At 40.5% G+C, this 17,300-nt stretch overlaps 1 protein-coding gene across 3 annotated transcripts in view; it reads right to left on the bottom strand.

Moving 5' to 3' along the window:
• The window catches only part of AGTPBP1 (ATP/GTP binding carboxypeptidase 1), a 174,944-nt gene extending 169,839 nt beyond the window's left edge, over positions 1-5,105 (bottom strand). For 2 of the 3 annotated variants that reach the window (XM_041743506.1, XM_041743508.1), the window contains exon 1: positions 4,906-5,105. The gene's annotated coding sequence lies outside the window, so the exon portion shown is untranslated. Of the gene's footprint in view, positions 1-4,727; positions 4,844-4,905 lie in introns of those variants that run through there. The other variant, XM_041743507.1, reaches the window with a different exon arrangement.
• Positions 5,106-17,300: the final 12,195 nt, after the last annotated feature.

Raw genomic sequence — 17,300 nt, 5'->3', positions numbered from 1 at the left:
GCCTGAAGCAAAAACAGACTAGTGACTGTCACAACCATGTCCATTCCTTACCAAAATCTGGTAGGAATCTGCTGACTTATACCAAAAGTCCTTTAAATGTGGTCCATGGGGTCCTGACACCTTTTTAGGGGGTCCACAAGGTCAAAACTATTTTCATAACAACACTAAAATATCATTAACCTTTTTAACTTTATTAACATTTATACTAATGGTACAAAAGCAGTGATGTATAACATTCTGGCTCTTAGAACAACTTAAGGTACTGGCACCAAACATTAATCATTATATTTTTCACCATCAAGTACCAGTAGCTATTAAAAAAAAAAAAAAAAAAAAAAGCCTTTTCACTTAACAATGTCCTTCAAATAGTAAAAATTATTTTTTTTAATTTTTATTTTATTTTATTTTATTTTATTTTATTTTATTTTATTTTATTTTATTTATTTATGATAGGCATACAGTGAGAGAGAGAGAGAGAGGCAGAGACACAGGCAGAGGGAGAAGCAGGCTCCATGCACCGGGAGCCCGATGTGGAACTCGATCCCAGGTCTCCAGGATCGCGCCCTGGGCCAAAGGCAGGCGCCAAACCGCTGCGCCACCCAGGGGTCCCAGTAAAAATTAATTTTATTGAATCTCAGTCCCTGAGTATACCTCTTTTTAAATATTCTATGTGACAAAATGGTGAGTACACAGGAAGCATTTCTGGCCACATACTAAACGACAATAATTGATGGCTGTCTCAAGGTAAAGTACTTGTGTGATTGAACTGAGGGTTTACACTAGTCTTTTTTTTCATGAAACACCATTTTTCTTGAAAGAATGACTATGGTTATTCAGACTTAGGTGTTCTGGCACAGGTTCCTTCAGAGAAGAACAAAATCTGCTTGGCACTTCTAGGAAACAACTGACAGTCCTATTTCTTGCCAATGATAAAATTTGAGCTTTCAAAAGCAAAAATCAGATTTCTGAAAAACTCATAAGTACCATCATGTCAGGAACTGGACAGCTTCCCAATAATTTGTTTCTGATAGGATAACTGGTGATATTAACAAATGTAATTTTTTAATACCATATGAAATGTGTCAACATTTGGAAGATCTGCAGCAACTGAACCAATATTTATAAATGACGGCAGCATGATGTTACAAATTCAAGTTATGAATTTGATCTATTCCATAACTGGAATGGATCCAATTATGTAGGATCCATTCAAAGTTCAGACCAATGGATTTTAATATAACACTATGAAAAAAGCTCACTGATATGATTTCAGATTCCATACTGCAAATGACTAAAAAAACCAACACATGTTGAGCCGTGATGTAGCACCAAACAAGAAAATCCATTATCATCTGAAGAGACTATTAAAATACCCCCCACCCTTTTCCAGCCATTAGCTATGTATGGCAGGATTTCTCCCTCTATAGACTTCAAACCAAAAAACACTGCAACAGACTGAATGCAGGAGCAGACAGAAGAATCCAGATATTTCTATTAAACCAGACATTAGAGATTTACAAAAATGTAAAACAAAACTACTCTTCTCATTGCCTTATTCATTTTGAAAAATACTTATTTTTCAATAAAAATGTGAAAGAGTCCTGAAATCTAAAGCTTGAAAATAACTGATTTAAAGGAGAATTAATATCAGATCCCTGCAAACCAAGAAGTACAAAAATGTACATAAGATCATTAATTTAAAAAAATCTTTCCTAGAAAAATTACATGAGCTGAAAAGGAATACAATGTCAAATCAAAACCATCCTCACTCTAACACCAATAAAGAAAAAACAAAAGAATGAATAGATGAAAGTGATTTTGTCTGTCCTGGAAACATCATGCAATATCTTGATCAGATAAACTTAAACCTATTAATAGTTTGATAGATAATATTTTTGAAAGCAGCACATGACAAAGAAACATGCAATCACAAAGTCAAAAACAGGTGATTAAAATAGCAGTCACCACCACCATGAGGGAGACAATCCAAGGTTCTGTCATAAGGGACAAACAGGGATACTTCAGCACTTCACCAGCAGCATCTCAGGGCACCCAGCTCAGGGTCTAGCTGTTCTATTTAAAACTAAATTACATGCTTCCAAGGCAGGATAGTGAGACTAAGCTCTCATTTAGCCCCAAAGGAGCGAATGGGTCACAGGGGAATTATTCTGCAGTAATAATCCTCGATCGGCCTAACGTCCTTCTTCAGCTTGCTAGATCCTTGGAAGAGTGAGGAAGAGCAGTAGTAGCAATATTTACTGAATGACTGATTACTATATGCCAGGCACTGTGGGCTAAGTACTTTATGTGTATTAACTCATTTAATATTCAAGATCTTAAGGGTACGACCATTCTTACTCCCATTTTTGGAATTGAGAAAACTGAAGCACAAAGAAGATAAATAACTTGCCTCAAGCAAAGTCAGGATTCAAATCCAGCTGGGCTGGCTCTGAAGCCCAACTCCCTAGCCACTACATTATAGAACACAGGCACAGTAACCAATAATAATATATAAAATTTAAAATTCCTCATCCAAACAACTTCTGTTGTTCACATCAAAACCCATTCCCTGGGATCCCTGGGTGGCGCAGCGGTTTGGCGCCTGCCTTTGGCCCAGGGCGCGATCCTGGAGACCCGGGATCGAATCCCACGTCGGGCTCCCGGTGCATGGAGCCTGCTTCTCCCTCTGCCTGTGTCTCTGCCTCTCTCTCTCTCTCACTGTGTGCCTATCATAAATAAAGAAAAATTAAAAAAAAAAAAAAAAAAACCCATTCCCTAAGGGAAGCTCCCAACTTGCAGAGAGGCCTCTGACAGCTTCATCCGTTACTAATGATACACTGTTCAACTTCCAGGTACTGAGCAACCTCAAGCAAGAGTAGTACATTTTGGAAGGTGAATACTGTGGAGATTTATTGAAAACTCCAAAAAGTAGAACCGAATACAAATTAGGTAATTTCAAAAGTCTCAGGTCTCTTTTCCCTCTGCTGTTAAAGATAAAAATCATGATTATATAGGAGTCTAGCTAAACTGTACCAAAGAGAAAAATAATGCCTCAAGTCGATGGGAAAAGCTTTATAAAAACTGCTTCTACAAAAGCTTACGTTACATTAAACACTTAAATGTTTTGCAATGTTGACTAATAACAAGAGGAACTCTTTAAGTTCCCTTTCTTTAAAAGTTCGGAGTGAGACTGCAGTTCTAAGTGTAGAAGCAATTAATTCAAGGCAGAAATTGAGGTCATTAAAAATGAACCTATAACTTCATCGTAGAACCTAAGTCAAGCGAGGTGGAGTGGGAAACGGAACAAGTCATATTACAACAAGAAAATAAGGAGTAGATAAGACATCGCTCTCTCACAGAAATTACAGGACCAATCACGACAATTATAGGAAATGCTAGTAGATCTCCCAGGGTTTTGTTTGGTTTTGATTAGTATTTGGCACGTTTTGAAATAGGTACCCTTTAAAGAGCCTTAAATAAACTGGTTTTTAGCCTACTGAATTGAAAATATTCCATTACACAACTACAAAAATAACTTCTGAGATTTCTCAGGAAAAGACAAGTTATAAGAACTCAGAGGTTACGGGACGCCTGGGTGGCTCAGCGGTTTAGCGCCTGCCTTCGGCCCATGGCGTGATCCTGGAGACCCAGGATCGAGTCCCACACTGGGCTCCCTGCGTAGAGCCTGCTTCTCCCTCTGCCTGTATCTCTGCCTCTTTCTCTGTGTGTGTGTGTGTGTGTCTCATGAATAAATAAAATCTTTAAAAAAAAAAAAAGAATTCAGAGGTTACTAAAGACAGTGATAACTCGGTTTACATAAAGATTACAACACAGGCATCATGTCCTTTCTCACTGCAAATTGTCGTGCATCATCATTAAACACTGCTACAATTTTCAACACCTGAAAAAAAGCAAAACATTGCCACAAAAAAAAAAAAAAATTCCGCTAAGTGTTACAACGCATTAAGTCATCAGCAGTGCTGGACCTTCAAGCACTGAACTGAGCAAGCTATATCAAAACAAGAAATGGCCTTTAAATTATCAACATTCACATCGATTATGCTAAGGGGTATAACAACTCCATTCTACAATGGGTAAAACGCCCAGAGAAATTAACCGATTCAAAACTGCACTGGATAAGAGAGCCTTGGCCGGCACAAGGGAGAAACAAGAACCGTAGAGACGAGCAAGCCTTTGCGTTGCGATTGCAGGAGTCCTTGAAATTCTTGCAGTTAGGAACCCGCAACTCGGAAAGGCAGGCTACACGGAAACTCTGCACTGTCATCCAGGGCGATCTGATTCAGGCTCAAATCAAACCCAAACGGCGACAAGTTGTAAATAGAGAACACACTTCAGGCCAAACGGCCCCCTGAAATGAAGCAGACCTAGCTGGCCAGCGTCGCGGTCACACCCAGCAGCCCCCGGCAAAGCAGGGCGCACCTGGGGGGGGGGGGCGCCAGGACCCGGCCCGCCGCCCCTCCGCCCTGTCCGCGCCGCACCGCGGCCACCAGCGCGGCCCGCCCCTCAGAAAGGGCAGGGCACAGGGGCCGCCTCTGCCAGAAAACTGCGTCGCGGACCCTCGGCCGGGACTGAGGCGGGGGCCGCCGCGGGTCCGCGGGTGGGGGCGGGGCGGGGCGTTTTCCAGGAACCAGCCGAAGCCCCACACCATCGGGGTCTCCCTCCAGCTCCGGTCCACTCCCTCCCCCCCGAGACACGCGTTACACAACCTGTCAGGTGCGGGGCGGGAGGGTCCCAGGACGCAGACCGCGGCGGGCCCGGGGTCGCTCCTTCCGGGCTCTCCGGTCGCCGGGACGCCGCGGCCGGGGGTGGGGGGCGGCGGGGGGCGGGAAAGCCGCGGCCGAGGGGCGGCCGGGCCGGACGCGCAGGCGGCGGCGGGGCGCTCACCGGGTCAGGACGGGGCGCTGGCAGGGACTGGGCAGAGCCGCAGCACCCGACGCGGCGACGGCAGCGCCACCGGCTGCTTTCTGGAGGCACAGCGGGTTCCGCGCCGCCCACCGCCCGGTGTTTTCACACAAACCCCGGCGGCAGGCGAGGCAGAGGCGGCGGCGGCGGCGGCGGCGGCGGAGGCGGCGGCGGCGGCGGAACCTGCCCGCATCCCGGGCAACGTCAACGCGGCGCCCCGCCCACCGCACGCCCGGGGCCAGCCAGCTGGCGCGCGCCGGGCAGCAGGCGGGGCGCAGCGCGCGTGCGCGTGGGCCGTGTGGGCACGCGCTGGGGGGAGGGCGGGGCGCGCGCGGACCTGCGCGGGGATGGGACCCGGGAGCGTGCGCAGGCGTTAGGTGCCGGGGGTCGGAGAGGGCGCGGGGCGGCGGCGGGAGTGGAGGGCGGCGGGTGGCCCGCGCCGCAGGCCGCGTTCCTCCCCTGGGCGTCCGACAGAGCCGAAGCGGCCCGCGGGCGGCTCCCCACTCTGCACTTCACCTTCCCGTACGGTCCCAGTTTCCCGGAACTGGGCGGGGCGGGCGCCCACCCCCGCTGCCAGCCGTCACCCCGCTCTCAGGACGCTGCCGGCTGCCCCGGAGGAGCGGCTCTTAAATCTTCCGCGTGACACCGGGGTCGCCTCAGTCCCTGGGGACCGCGGAAATTTCAGCCTTTTCCCGACCTCAAGGAGAGTCCATAAGAAGAAGCTGGAAGACCGGCAGTTACCGCAGCTGGGCCCCCAGAACACGAGGAAATTGCACCTTATGGCCAGACCTCAATAAATTAGATGCCTAGAGCTGCGGAGGAAAAAAATAGCGTGCTGATTTATTTCCTGCTTTTTCGCAACGTGCCTACGTATGGGCACGAGAATGGTAATGTTTTAATTAGCCACTGAGGGCAAAGACCCTTTTTTTGATCAGAGCCTAAGTAACGTGTCAGATTGAATACTGATAACACCCCCTTCTGTTTTGACTGCACGTAAAGACACTGTAATAGATTCCTAATAAACACTCAACATTTACTTTTTTCCAAGATCATGGATCGTGTTTGCTGCTGTTTATACTAGCTGCTACGGAGTGTAAAATTATTACCAGATAGAGAAATAAATTGAGAGCTGTGAGATTTTTGTTTTGTTTTCTTGTCGCCCGTGTTTAAGCGAAATGAGACAGATGTGAAGGCAATTCAAAAGGTAACCCGAGGTGCATCACACATGCTTCTTGCGGTTTGCTCTTGGCGATGTCTTTACTAGGAAAAATAAGGGACTGCCATTTCATAAATGCCGCAATTTCCCTGGCTGTGAATACCAAAAGGTAGATTACAGTATTTTAAGTAATTTTCAAAAAAAGGACCACCCCAAACCACTTAATCTGAAAAGCATATCTGACAACACCTAGGTACCTAAGAATAGTCAACCTTTTACAGAAATTAAATATACATAATATACACAAAACTTTATTAGCGTATCTTCCTTAATGAATCAACCTGCAATGAAGATAGATATAAAATGTGAATGTATGTGTACGTAGAATTTGAATTCCACTTTAGCAAAGCATTGTTAGTTAGTGTGGATTGATGGTCAGGACACAGACATAGAAGATTAAATAAACCAGGCAGCTAGGGAAAAAGCAGAGCCACACCCTGTCTGTCACTCTTTTCCACTATTTTATACAGAACCCTCAGCACAGCTTGTTATGATATATAAAACTAAATATAAATATTTGTGTGATGTAAATCAGAGTCTGATCATATAATAGTATTCATTTAACTCCAATTCCTCAAGTCAGCCTTGTAGGTATTCAAAAAATGTTTGCTTATTTTAACTCTGGACTAGTCAGACAAAGAAAGATCAACAGTGGAGCCCAGCTGTCTCTTTCTCCTCTTTTGCTGGTTTCCCTGCCTCCATCTGACTCTTGATTTTGGTTCAGGTCATGATCCCTGTGTTGTGAGGTCCAGTCCCACATCAGACTCTGCTCTGGGCGTGGTGCCTCCTTAAGATTCTCTCTCTTCCTCCCCTCTCTCCTTGACGCTCCCTCTCAAAAAAAAAAAGAAAAGGAAAGAAAAAAGAAAAAAAAAGTCACATACAAAATGCAACAAACATTATAAGAAAGTTATATAGCCATAAGGTTTAGAAAAGCCATGGATCTTCTCAGAGGTCTACAGCCATTTCCATCTAGAACCATAAATATTAGGAGCACAATCTCAGTCATGAAGTTTCTGAAACCTATATAGTCCTCTGAAGTTCTAGGATTGTTATTACTATTCAATATCATCCAACAATCATCTTTATTGAGTACCTCATGTGCCAGACCAACCCAGAAATCTTCTGGGGAGGCAAGCAAATGATAACGCTCAAATATCTAACAACTGCCTTGTATGAAATTAAAAGGTTTGATATATCCATAGATGGATGGACAAAGAAGATGTGGTATAAAGAAGATGCAAAGAGTACCTGGGTGGTTCAGTTGGCTAAGTATCTGACTTTTGCTTTTGGCTCAAGCTGTGGGACCGAGTCCCTTGTTCCACATCAGGGCAGAGTCTGCTTAAGATTCTCTCTCCTTCTCCCCCTACCTCTCTGTTGCCTTCTCTCTCTCTCTCTCTCCCTCTCCCTCTCCCTCTCCCTCTCCCTCTCTTTAAAATAAATAAACCTTTAAAAGGGGGGGGAGGTGATACATAATGGAACATTATTCAGCCATTAAAAAAATACATGAAATCTTGCTACTTGAAACAACATGGATGGACCTGGGGATATTATGCTAAGACAAGAGAAAGACAAATACCATATGATTTCACTTACATGTGGAATTTAAAATACAAAATAAGTGAACAAACAATAACCAAAAAAAAAGATTCTTTTTTAAAAAGATTTTCTTTGAGAGAGATCAAGAGGGAGAGAGGGAAAGAGAGCCTAGAGAGAGGGAGGGAGAATCGGGCTCCCTACCTAGCAGAGAGTCCAATGTGGGGCTCAATCTCAGGACCTGAAGATCATGACCTGAGCTGAAAGCAGATGCTTAACCAACTGAGCCACCCAGGCAACCCTCCAAAAAGATTCTTAAATACAGAGAAGAAACTGGTAGCTGCCAGAGAGGAGGTGAGGAGGATGAGCAAAATAGGTAAAGGATATTAAGAAGTACAAACTTCCAGTTGCAAAATAAATAAGTCATAAGGATGAAAAATACAGCATAGGGAACATAAATAATACTTTAATAACTTTATCTGGGGACAGCTGAAAACTACACTTATCATATATGGGGACATGGTAATTAAACTTCTCATAATTGCCAAATCACCATGTTGCACATCTGAAACATCTAAAATAAAATTTTAAAATATTTTTAAAATAACATCTCATGTAAACTATACCTCAGCCTACATACATACATACATAAATATCCATATCTGTAAACCACTACACCCTTACTTTATTTGTAAAATAGAACTTAAAAATTCCTGCCAAATTTAAAGTTTTTAAATGTGGCATATCCTTAGCCTGATTATAGGAATTTATCCTAAGGAAATAACCAGGAAAATGTGCACAGATTTAACTATAAGGATGTTTATTGCAGAGTGATATTATATATCATCTTAAATGCTCAACAGAAGACACTGGATTAAAAACATTATTGTATATCCATACCATAAATCATTAGAAAGCCATTAAAAATGATGTGGTAGAGGGGTGCCTGGGTGGTGCAGTTGGTTAAAGGACCAAATCTTGGTTCTGGCTCTGGTCAGAATCCCAGAGTTGTTGAGATCAAGCCCTGTATCTGGCACTCAGCGCAGAATCTGCTTGGGATTCTCTTTTCCTCTCCCTCTGCCCCTCCCACTAGTGCTCTCTCTTAAATAAATAAATAAATAAATAAATAAATAAATAAATAAATAAATAAATAAATCTTTTTTAAAAAAAAGGATGATATGATAGAGCAGGAGTTCTCAACCTGAGTGGGTGCAACAGGCTTAATTCATGAACAGTCATGGATTTACCTTGAAGGTGAAGCAAGGCCCTCTGAATGTTGAGTTGCTGAGAATTAAAGAATTTTCTAAATATGAAGGAGAGGCCAGATTACAATCCAGAAGCACTTCTACATAAGCATTTCTGGTAAATTCCCTAAATAGATCTCATTTTAAAAGATCTGAATTGGATAGATCACATATAGGGCCATAAAACAGACCTCAATAAATTTGAGAAGATTGACTTTTTGAGAGAGATGCAGTTGTGGCTACAGTGGATCTCTGGGCAACCCACTCTAGGTCCTGACTCCCCACTTTGTTCTCTCCAAGGAATAAATCAGTCAGGAAGCTATGCTGCAGCTATGGCTTCTAATGACACGAAGAAGACACCCATGGAACCAGAGGTGGTGATTCACTAAATTAGAATTACTCAAATCAGCTGCAGCATAAAATCTCTGGAGAAGGTATATGCTGATTTGCTCAGAGGCACAAAGGAAAGGAATCTCAAAGTGGAAGGGCCAGTTCAGATACCAACCAAGACCCAGAATCACTACAAGAAAAACTCCTTGTGGTGAAGGTTCAAAGACTTGGGAGGGTTTTCAGATGAGGATCTACAAGTGACTCATTGATTTGCACAATGATATGAAACTAGAAATACATCACAAGAAAAAAAAAAGGTTAAAAATACAAACACATAGAGACTAAACACCAACTCAACAACTCAAAAAAGAAATTTTAAAATTACATGGAGACAAATGAAAATGAAAATACAATAGTCTAAAATCTTTGGGACACAGCCAAAACAGTTCTAGGAGGGAAGTATTTAGTAATACAGGCCTAAGTCAGGAAATAAGAAAAAGCTCAAATAAACAATCTTACCTTACACCTAAAGGAACTAGAAAAAGAGAACAAAGCCCAAAGTGGGTAGAAGAGAGGAAATAATACAGATCAGAGCAGAAACAAGTATCATAGAGACTGAAAAAACAATAGAGAAAATCAGTGAAAACAAGAGCTGGTTCTTTGAAAAGATGAACAAAATTGACAAACCTTGATCCAGACTCATCAAGGCAGAAAGGATCCAAATAAATACAATCAGAAACAAGAGAGAGAAGAAACAACTGACCCCACAGAAATACAAAGGATTATAAGAAAATATTGTAAAAAACGATATGTCAACAAACTGGACAACCTAGAAGAAATGGATAAATTCCTATTAACATATAGCCTCCCAACACTGGACCAGGAAGAAATAAAAAATCTGAACAGACTGATTATAAGTAGCAAAATTGAATCAGTGATCAAAAAACTACCAAAAATATTCCAGAACCAGATGAACGGTCAGTGGAATTCTACAATACACTTAAATAAGAGTTAATATCTATTCTCAAAGTATTCCAAAAAATAGAAGAAGGAAAGCTTCCAAAAACATTCTATGAGGTCAGCACTACCTGATATGAAAATCAAAGACACCACAAAATAACAAAACTGCAGGCTAATATCCCTGATGAACATAGAGGTGAAAATCCTTGACAAAATTTTAGTAAACCTCATACAACAATACATTAAAAAGATCATTCACTATGATCAGCTGGAATTTATTCCCATTCTAAAAGGATGGTTCAATATTCATAAATCAATCAACATCATACACCACATCAACAAAACAAAGGATAAAAACCATTTGATCATCTCAATAGATGCAAAAATGCATTTGACCAGATTCAACAGCATCCATTCATGATAAAACTCTCCAAATGGAGTTAAATGAACATAACACAACATAATAAATGCCATCTATGAGAAACCCACAGCTAGTATCATCCTCAATGGTGAAAAACTGAGAGCTTTCCCTCTAAGGTCAGGAACAAAAGAAACATGCCCACTCTCACCACTTTTATTCAACATAGTACTAGAGGTCCTAGCCACAGCAATCAGACAAGAAAAAGAAATAAAAGGCATCCAGACTGGTAAAGAAGAAGTTAAACTGTCACTATTTGCAGACAACATAATACTATACACAAAAAAATTCAAAAGATTCCATTAAAAAAACTACTATGGGAAACAATAAATGAATTTAGTAAAGTGGTAGAATACAAAATTAATACCTAGAAATTGGTAGTGTTTCTTTGTTTTTAAGGTTTTATTTATTTATTTGAGAGAGACAGAGAGTTAAGAATGAACCAGGGGGAGATGGGGAAGGGCAGAGGGAGAAGCAGGTTCTCCCTGCTGAGCAGGAAGCCCAACAAGGAGCTCGATCCCAGGACCCTAGGATTATGATATGAGCCGAAGGCAGACTCTTTTTTATTTTTTTTAAGATTTCATTTATTTATTCGAGAGAGAGAGAGAGAGAGAGGCAGAGACACAGGCAGAGAGAGAAGCAGGCTCCATTCAAGGAGCCTGATGTGGGACTCGATCCTGGGACTCCAGGATCACACCCTGGGCCAAAGATATATGCTCAACCGCTGAGCCACCCAGGAGTGACCAAAGGCAGCCTCTAAACAAGCTGAGTCATCTATGCACCCCTCAGTAGTATTTCTATACTCAAAAAAGAAAGTCTCAGAAAACAAAATTTAAAAAACAACACCATTTACAATTGTACCTAAATGAATAAAATACCTAGGAATAGACTTAACCAAAGAAGTGAAAGACCTATACTCTGAAAACTATATAACACTGATGAAAGAAACTGAATATGGCACAAATGGAAAGATAATTCCATGCTTATGGATTGGAAGAATTAATATTGTCAAAATTCCCATATTACCACGAGTAATGTACAGATTCAATGCAATCTGTATCAAAATACTAATACTAATAGCATTTTCCACAAAACTAGCACAAATAATAATAAATTTGTATAGAACCACAAAAGATGTCGAATAACCAAAGCAATCCTGAGAAACAAGGACAAAGCTGAAGGTATCACAATTTCAGATTGCGACAGATATTAGAAAGCTGTAATAATGAAAGCAATAAGGTACAAGCACAAAAATAGACACATAGATCAATGGAACAGGATAGAGACCACAGAAATAAACTCATGATTATAGTCAGTTAATCTATGACAAAGGAGGCAAGAATATACTATGGGGAAAAGACAGTCTCTTCAATAAATGGTGCCGGGGAGACTGGATGACTTTCTAACACCATACACAAAAATAAACTCAAAATGGATTAAAGATCTAATTGTGAAACCTGAAGCTGGACCATTTTCTAACACGATACACAAAATGGATTAAAGACCTAATTCTGGGGATCCCTGGGTGGCGCAGCGGTTTGGCGCCTGCCTTTGGCCCAGGGCGCGATCCTGGAGACCCGGGATCGAATCCCACATCGGGCTCCCGGTGCATGGAGCCTGCTTCTCCCTCTGCCTGTGTCTCTGCCTCTCTCTCTCTCTCTCTGTGACTATCATAAATAAAAATTAAAAAAAAAATTTTAAAAAAAGACCTAATTCTGAAACCATGAAATTCCTATTAAAGAACATAGGCAATAATTTCTCTGACATCAGCCATAACCACATTTTTCTAGATATGTCTCCTAAGGCAAGGAAAATAAAAGCAAAAATAAGGTACATCAAAATAAAAAGTATCTGCACAGCAAAGGAAACCACTAACAAAACTAAAAGATAACCTACTGAATGGGAGAAAATATTTGCAAATGATATATCCAATAAGAGGGTAATATCTAAAATATATAAAGAACTTAGATGGCTCAGTTGGTTGAGCCTCTGACTCTTGGTTTTGGCATAGGTTGTGATTTCTCAATGGTGGGATCAAGCCCCATGTTTGGCTCTGTACTCAGTGGGGAGCCTGCTTCAGATTCTCTCTCTCTCTCCCTCCTGCTCTCATGCTTGTGCTCCCTCTCTCTCTCAAATAAATAAATAAAATATTTTTAAAAAGAGCTATAAGCTCAACATTAAAAAAAAGGCAATCTAATAAAAAATGGACAGAGTACCTGAATATACATTTTTCTGAAGAAGACATCCAGATGGCCAACAGACATATGAAAAGATACTTAATCTCACTAATCATTAGGAAAATGCAAATCAAAACCACAAAGAGATATTACCTTCCATCAGTTAGAATGGTTAAAATTAAAATGACAAGAAATGGCAAGTGTTGGCAAGGATTTGGAGAAAAAGGAACCCTCATGCACTGTTGGTGGGAATGTAAATTGGTATAGTCACTGTGGAAAACAGTACAGAGGTTACTCAAAAAATTAAAAATAGAAATACCATTGGATCCAATAATTTCACTATTGGGGATTTACCCAAAGAAAACAAAAACACTAATTCAAAGAGTTATATGCAGCCATATGTTTGTTGCAGCATTATTTACAATAGCCAAGTTATGGAACCAACCTAAGTATCCATTAATACATAGGTAGATAAGGAAAATGTCACACACACACACACACACACACACACACACACGCATATTTAGCCATAAAAAGGATGAGATGGCCATTTGAGAAACATGTATGCACCTAATAAACATTATGTTAAGTGAATTAAGTCAGACTGAGGAAGACAAATACCATATGATCCCACTCATAAATGGAATCTCAAAAAAACAAATAAACAAACAACAAGCATAATCAAACCTATAAATACAGAGAATAAATTGATGGTTGCCAGGGGAGGGGTGACATGGAATGGGCCAAATGAGTGAAGGAGAGAGGGTGATACAGGCTTCCAGTTATGGAATGAATAAGCCATGGGAATGAAAGGCAGAGCATAAGGAATACAGTCACTGATATTGTAATAGTGATGTAATGGGATGGATGGTAACTCCACTTGTGGTGAACATAGCATAATGTATAAACTTGTCAAATCATTAAGTTGTACACCTGAAACTAATGTAACATTGTGTATCAACTATACTAAAATGTTAACAAATGAATAAATATAAATATATTTTAAAATAGAAAATAAAAAGGAAAAAAAAAGAAAAAGAAAATAAAAAGGACCAGAATCTCCAAGTCTCCAGGAACATATTGCAATTACTTCTTCTACCAAAAAAAAAAAATAATCACATTTTTATATAATTTGGTGTTTCCTTTTAGAGGGCTCCCCACAGTGTGAGAAAAATAAAATTTTCTATCATTTTCAGGCCAGTTTCTCAATCCTACAGTTCAGACAATTCTTTTACATTTTTTGTTTTTTAAAGATTTTAAATATTTATTTGACAGAAAGAGAGAGAGAGAGAATGGCAGGCAGAGGGAGAGGGAGAAGCAGACTCCCTGCTGAGCAGGGAGCCCAACATGGGGCTCGAACGCAGGACCTTGGATTCATGACCTGAGCCAAAGGCAGACGCTTAACCAACTGAGCCACCCAGGTGCCCTCTGTTTTAAGTTTTAATATAAATTCCAATAAGTTGCCACACAGTGTATTATTAGCTTCAGGTTTACCATATAGTGATTCAACACTTCATACAACATCCAGTGGTCATCACAAGTGCACTCCTTAATCTCTTTGTTTTGTTTTTAATAACCAAAATAAAATAAACTTTTGTTTAAACAAAACTCAAACACTAGAAGTACTATTTTTTCCTACTTAATAAAACTGTTCAGCATTTCCAAAAGACTTCCTAATTAATAATCAACTGATTTAAAAACATTAAAGGATTAATTCATGTCTGCTCTCCAGAGCTTCCCAGATGTAATCTGAAACCAGCCCCCTCAGCAGCCCCCCCCCAAGGTGGATGTCACTAAGAAACCAAAGAAAGAGACCATCCCATTCCTGATTCGTAGGTGGTGGGTTTACTGGCAAGAGAATTTATATATGAGGCTTGTCTTGAGCAACCAGGACATGAGTTCTCTGGAACCATCCAAAAATTCTTAAAAGTTTTTCTTTAAAAAAAAAAAAAGATTGTATTTATTTATTCTTGAGAGAAAGGCAGAGACAGAGGCAGACTCTCTGTGGGGAGCCTGATGCAGGACTCCTCCCAGGAGATCACACTCTGAGCAGAAGGCAGACTCTCAACCTTAAAAATTTCTTTAAAGCCCTTGGGGCACCTGGGTGGCTCAGTTGGTTAAGTGTCTGCTTTCAGCTCAGGACATGATCTCAGGATCCTGGGATCAAACCCCCATTTGGGCTCCCTGCTCAGTAGGGAGCCTGCTTCTCTTGATCCCCCTGCTTGTGCTCTCTTTCTCTCTCTCTCAAATAAATAAATAAAACCTTTAAAAAAAAGTTTCTTTAGAGTCCTTCACAGATACCATCCAGAAGGTATCCATCCAGAAGGCTATGCCCTTGAGGTAGCCTCTGGGACTGGAGAATGCACATTCCAAAGACAGGGAAGGGGGTAAGGAGGCTGTGATCACAGGCATCCAGCTCACAGGGGTCATATCCTCTCAATCATCCTCCCCAACACTAACTATTAATTAGACTGAAACTTAAAAACACAACTAAACTCACTTTTCACATTTAAGAAACCTTTCAATATTTAGTATATGATTAAGTGACAAAAGCAAGTTGTTGAACTGTAGAAATTATATGAGTACATTTGTACTTTTTAAAAATCAATACTATAGAAAATACTATGCATATACACTTTAATAAACAAAGGTATGTATTTAAAACAAAGCTCTTTCCAAGAAAGAGACCATTCTATTTACTAGAATTATTTGGGGACAGGTTGACGTAGGTGCTACTACTTTATATATTTTGCACTGTTTAAGTATTTTTTTGTATATTTTTTAATTGGGGTTCGATTTGCCAACATATAGCATAATACCCAGTGCTCATCCCATCAAATGCCCCCTCAGTGCCCGCCACCCAGTCACCCCATGCCCCCCACCCACCTCCCTTTCCACCACTTCTTGTTCCTTTCCTTGTCACCTTCACTAAGATGCAGGGAGCCCAAGGTGGGACTCGAGAGCTGGGTCTCCAGGATCACACCCTGAGCTTGGTCATGATGAATAATCTTCTTAATGTACTATTGGGTACTATTGGCTAGTATCTTGTTGAGAATTTTTACAACTGTGTTCATCAGGGATATTGGTCTATAATTCTCCTTTTTGGTGGGGTCTTTGTCTGGTTTTGGAATTAAGGTGATGCTGGCCTCATAAAATGAGTTTGGAAGTATTCCATCCCTTTCTATCCTTCAGAACAGCTTTAGTAGAATAGGTATTGTTTCTTCTATAAATGTTTGATAGAATTCCCCTGGGAAGCCATCTGGCCCTGGACTTTGGTGTACTGGGAGGTTTTTGATAACTGCTTCCATTTCCTCCCTGGTTATTGGCCTGTTCAGGTTTTCTATTTCTTCCTGTTCCAGTTTTGGTAGCTTGTGATTTTCCAGAAATACTTCCATTTCTTCTAGATTGCCTAATTTATTGGCATATAGCTGCTCATAATATGCTTTTAAAATAGTTTGTATTTCCTTGGTATTGGTGGTGATCTCTCCTTTTTCATTCGTGATTTTATTAGTTTGAGTCTTTTCTCTTTTGATTTTAATAAGGCTGGCTAATGGTTTATCTATCTTATTAATTCTTTCAAAGAACCAACTCCTGGTTTTGTTGATCTGTTCTACAGTTCTTCTGGTCTGTATTTCATTGAGTTCTGCTTGAATCATTATTAACTTTCTTCTTCTGCTTGGTGTTGGTTTTATTTGCTGTTCTTTCTCCAGTTCCTTGAGGTGCAGCATTAGCTTGTGTATTTGAGTTTTTTCTAGATGCTTGTCTTGCGATGTATTTCCCTCTTAGAACTGCTTTTTCTGTATCCCAAAGATTTTGAATGGTTGTATCTTCATTCTCATTAGTTTCCACGAATCTTTTTAATTCTTCTCTAATTTCCTGGTTGACCCTTTCATCTTTTAGCAGGATGCTCTTTAATCTCCATGTGTTTGAGTTTCTCCCAAATTTCTTCTCGCGATTGAGTTCTAGTTTCAAAGCATTATGATCTGAAAATATGCAGGGGACAATCCCAATCTTTTGGTATCAGTTAAGACCCGATTTGTGACCCAGTATGTGATCTATTCTGGAGAAAGTTCCATGTGCACTTGAGAAGAATGTGTATTCAGTTGCGTTTAGATGTAAAGTTCTGTAAATATCTGTGAAATCCATCTGGTCCAGTGTATCATTTAAAGCTCTTGTTTCAAAAAAATAAAAAATAAAAAATAAAGCTCTTGTTACTTTGGTGGTGTTGTGCTTAGAATATGTGTCATTTGCAGAAAGTGCTGTGTGAAGTCTCCTAGTATTAGTGTATTATTATCTAAGTATGTCTTAACTTTGGTTATTAATTGATTGATATACTTTGCAGCTCCCACATTAGGGGCACAAATATTCATGATTGTTAGGTCCTCTTGTTGGATAGATCCTTTAAGTATGATATAGTGTCCCTCTTCATCTCTTACTACAGTCTTTGGGATAAACTGTCATTTATCTGTGAGCAGCCGGGGTGGCTCAGCAGTTTAGCA

Source organism: Vulpes lagopus, chromosome 2 (assembly GCF_018345385.1).
Source record: "Vulpes lagopus strain Blue_001 chromosome 2, ASM1834538v1, whole genome shotgun sequence".
Lineage (NCBI taxonomy): Eukaryota > Metazoa > Chordata > Mammalia > Carnivora > Canidae > Vulpes > Vulpes lagopus.
The sequence above is the reverse complement of the archived record's forward strand: the minus strand, read 5'-3'. Positions and strand labels throughout refer to the sequence as shown.